We start from the raw sequence: 5,091 nt of genomic DNA, 5'->3' as shown, positions 1-5,091 counted from the left end.
TTTTGGTAAGAAAGTCATCTTGATTTGTTGATGAAATGTATACAGTGAAGATGCTATATGCACCACAGAGTCATGCTTGGGGCTACCAGGAAGAAGGCTTTTAACTTTGTCTCTACCCCATGACCCTCTGAATTCAGTGATCTTCATAACAGCTTCCTCTGCTGGTGACATAGGCTGGCCAATCGAAGAAGGGACACTTTTTCATATATTTGGGTCCCAAGCCATTTAGAGCTTTGTATGTTAAAGTGAGCATCATGAGGTATATTGACAACCAGTGGAGGTCATGATCATTTGGGAGGGAGCAAGATATATCTTTACTAGTGTTGTGCTTCCTGACCTGGACTTCTACATTCTGTACCAATGGCAGTTTCTAAAGTGTACTCAAGGAGAAGTCCATCTATACAGCACATTGACATAGCTCTGTCTGGAGGTTCCCAGAGCATGGATAAATATGGCCAACCCATCTTGGTCCAGGAAGGTCCATAACTGGTTAATCAGTTAGAGCTGGACATAGGCAATGGCAGGGGGAATTCAGGGCAGCTTCAGGATCTGAATACTCTTGGAGCATCCCAGAGTATTCTGGCCAGCGTAGACTTGTCCCAGGAGACTAGGGTTTGAATTGGCACTCACCCATGACTTTGGACAAGCCACATTCCTCAGCTTTAGAGGTATGAAACCCAGCATGGTGTAGCGGATGGTCTAGGACTCCAGGAGATCAGGTCCCTGCTTAACAGTACAAACCCACTCGGTGACCTTGGGCTAGTCACACACTCTCCGCTTCAGAGTTAGGGGATAGCATACAAAGAAAACTCCAAGAGAGGATTGCCATAACAAATCAACAATGTTTCTGTAGGATATTCTGAATATTGAAAACATTGGTCACATAAGAAGAAAAACTACAGCTTATTTCCTTATACAAAGGTGTCCAAGCTGATTACAGACGATGAATAACCAGTCTGAGTTGACATGCTGAGGACATAGATTTCTGCCAGAAGCAGCTACTGAATAATCTAGGTCTAGAATGCCAGCTTCTCTAATAATGGCTCAAATGGGGTTTGCTCATACAAAAGAGAATGAAATCTGTAATAATAACAGCCAGTGTGCTGTAACAAGCACTAAAACAAAAGCTTACAATAGTTAGAGGGTGATGAAAGCAAACAAGACAGCCACAGAGAATAGAATTAACGTGTTGCTATAGTCACAGAAAGCACAGTGGATTTAGTCCAGTGGAGTTACTGCTGAGTGAACAGGGAAGAAATTGGGCCAACAGCTGAAGTCATGTTGCTAGTTGACAGAATTGCATCACCAGATGGAGGAGAAATGGAAAGGCCACAATATTGAAAATATGACCCACTCCCCTGCAGTTTGAAGCAGTACATTTCAGGGCTGTAGTTTTACAATTCATAGCAAGCCTTGCCAAAACTAGTTGCCAATCTTTTGAGTGTCCATTCAGGACTCAGTGTTCATGTAGGCAGGGTGTAAAATAAACAGGCTAGGGGATTCAGTTTGAATATATATAGAAATACAGCCAGCCTGCCATAACTACTGATTCTTCATCCATGGATTCAACCATCCACGGCTTGAAATTATTCAAATAACATATACATTCCAAAAAGCAAGCCTTAATTTTGTCATTTGATACAAGGGACAGCATTTTACTATGCCATTGTAGAGTGGGCCCTTAGTATCCACTGGGGTTTGGTTTCAGGACCCCCTGTGGATACCAAAATCTGTGGATGCTCAAGTCCCATCAAATGCAATGGGCAGTAAAATGGTGTCCCTTATATTAAATGGCAAAGTCAAGGTTTGCTCTTTGGACTTTATATTTTAAAAAATATTTTCAAACCGTGGATTGGATCAGTGGATAAAGAATCAGGGGATATGGAGTGATGACTGTATTTAATGGGAATTGAGCATCCATGGATTTTGGTAACCACGGGGGTCCTGGAACCAAACCCCTGCAAATACCGAGGACACACTGTATGTCTCTTTAAGGCAATGTAAAAAATATAACTATTACATCCTAATTTTGGTTTGTGGGTTATGCAGAATGTGAGTGAGTCCCACATCATTTAAGAGCATTTCAAAACATTTCTACTCTATGTAGCACTATTGCTACACTATACAGCATTATTGCTCTATATACGCAACAGGGATTTCAGGTTGTGTTCTGGGACCAAGAGAAAGTGAGCTTGTCAGATGGGATGGTGATGGGGTGTGCAGGGAAGAGAAATAAAATTGGCAAAACCACCTCTGAGTATTTCTTGCATAAGAAAACCCTGTGACATTCATGAGGTTGCCATTAGCAAGGCTCTGGTGCCCCAAGAAACTACCATGCCCAGAAATCAATAGCATGGAGCCATGGTAGTTAAAGCAAGATCAAACCAGGTTATTTCTACAATGTGGATGGACTCCAAATCTACTCAGCCATGCAAACCTACTGGGTTAACATGGAAAAGTCACTCTCTCCCAGCCTGAGAGTAAGGCAATGGAATACATCTTCTGAGTAAATCCTGCCAAGAAAATCTTAGTATAGGGTCTCCATAAGTTAGAGTCACCCTGAAGACACAAAACAACATAGTAGGACTTCAAATCATTGGCCATCATGGGAATATAACAGAGTTGAAGAGCCTGGCATCACTGCCTTTTATGTCTGCATCTTAATTCCTTAAATGACCTATGAAAAAGGGTATACAGAACAGCAGCTGTGCCTTCAGGATTCCTGGTTAGATTTTAAAACTACCTGGTTCAATAATTATCAGCTCACTATATTCCCAAAGGTCCATTTGCCAATCTGCAGAAAAATCAGATGCAATGGCTTGGTAGTTCAGAGCAGGTATGGGCACCTCTGTCTACACACATTATCACCTCTTGACAGGTACAACCCAAAGCACAAATTACTTATGGAGAAATCTTCAACAGGATTTACTCCCAGGTAAATGGGTTTATGCTGTTGTTGTTGTGTGCCTTCAAGATGTTTCCGATGTGGTAACCCTAAGGCACACAGAGTTTTCCTAGGGCAGTCGTACGGTTGGTAAATTTCTTCAGAGAGGGTTTGCCATTGCCATCCACTGAGGCCAAGAGAGTGACTTGCCCATGATTACTCAGTGGATTTTCATGGCTGAGTTGAGATTTGAAACAATGTCCTAGTCCAACACTCCAACCACTACACTACAGTGGCTCATAAAATGGATCTGGATGATGTTTGAATTAAAAGCACTAGATCTTGGAAGCAAAGCATGGTCAGCTTTGGCTAGTACTTGGATGGGAGACCATCAACAAATACCAGGTGCTACAGGTAATGCAGTTAGTTCTCCGTATACATGGGTTCTGCATCCATAAATTCAACCATCCGTGGCTTGAAAATATTTTTGAAAGGAATGTTCCAAAAAGCAAACCTTGATTTTGCCATTTTGTATAAGCGGCACAATCTTACTGTATGCAAAGAGATTTAAGCATCCATGGATTCTGGTATGCATGGGAAGTCCTGAAACCAAACTGCAGCAGATACCAAGGGTCCACTGTATTTCAGAGGAAGGAACTGCCAAAACCACATCTGATGAGTATTCCTTGCTGAAGGAAATTTAAGGTTGCCATAAGTTGGCAGGCACTTTGAAAGCAAACAGACATCAGCTACAGATTTAGACCCCCTTAACCTAAACAAATCCATATGAAGAGACTTTTCTTACTTCTATGGCTGAAGTTTATGTTGGTGGATTTTACACATCTTGGTATTTTAACATTTTGATACTAGAATGAGTTGTCTTATTGCTTTGGTTGTGGGTTGTTATTACTATTATTTTTGCTTTTTTAATTACTGTTTTGAATTTGGTTTGATTGCATCTCGGCCTCAGAGGATGGCAATGGCAAACCTAAAGAAACTTGCCAAGGGTTGCCTTAGGGTTGTCAGAAACAACTTGAAGGCACACAACAACAGCAACAACACTGCAAAAGCAACTGGGCAGTATATAAATATAGGAAATAAATAAATAATACTGCTTTTCACCATGCTCCTTTAAGAATGTTTACAGTACGGTAACTTAACATGCTTAGACATTGCATTATGTTATTTAATTTAATATAAATTGTCTTGGGAATCCTTTTAGATCAATACATGTTGTGGAGAGCAAGCACAGAAATAAATACAATTACTTCAGGCAACTCAGTAAAATTCAGTTTGTCTGCTAAGGTTTCAGTGTGATTAAGTTTATTTCTTTTGCCTCAGCTATTGAGCCTTAAGGCAGCCTTAAATTTGGGACTGGGAAGAGCAGAAAAGCATGCTAGCCAGGAAATAATGCAGTTTGACATGGCTTTAATGGCCCTGGCTCAGTGCTAGGGAATTTGGGGATCTGTAGTTTTGTGAGATATTTAGCCTTCTCTATCAGAGAGCTGTGGTGCAGCATCAAACTACAGATCCCAGGTTCCCAATCCCAAAAGGATGGAGTCGTGGCAGTTAAAGTGGGGTCAAACGGCGTTATTTCTGGAGTGCAGATCCAGATCGGGGATTTGCCTTTCTCTGGCAACACTTCCACGTGCAGAATAATGCAGTTTACTGTTTTGACCCCACTTTAACTGCCACGACTCCATCTTTGGGAACCTGGGATTTCTAGTTTGGCGGAGGTTTCACTTGTGTATCAGAGAATCCTGGTGCCTCAACAGATTACAAATCCCAGGATTCTGCAGATGGAGGCGTGTATTTGCCTCCTGGGCCTCGTCCTGCTTTCCTTTCGCAAGTAGGCTTGCCATATCCCGCCTGGGGGCGGGACTTTCCCGGTTTTTGGGTGGGTCCGCAGGTCCGCCGGTTTGGCCACCTGGGATTCCCCCCCAGCCGGCCCTGGAGGCGGCTCCGCAATTGCGGAGCCTTCCAAGGCCTCTCGGGGCTGGGAGACAGCGTCTCCCAAGCCCCAGAGAAGTCTTTGACTGCTCCGTGATTGCGGAGCCGCTTCTGAGGCCTCTCTGGGGCCTGGGAGACAGTGTCTCCCAGGCCCCAGAGGGGCCTTGGAAGCTCCATGGGGGAGCTCCAGCCGGGGGTCTTAAGGCCCGGCCGGCGGAGGGGGAGGGGAGGATGGGCCTGATTGGACAAGGGGGAGG

This window comes from Sceloporus undulatus, chromosome 2 (assembly GCF_019175285.1).
Source record: "Sceloporus undulatus isolate JIND9_A2432 ecotype Alabama chromosome 2, SceUnd_v1.1, whole genome shotgun sequence".
In the NCBI taxonomy this organism is placed as follows: Eukaryota; Metazoa; Chordata; class Lepidosauria; order Squamata; family Phrynosomatidae; genus Sceloporus; species Sceloporus undulatus.
The sequence above is the reverse complement of the archived record's forward strand: the minus strand, read 5'-3'. Positions refer to the sequence as shown.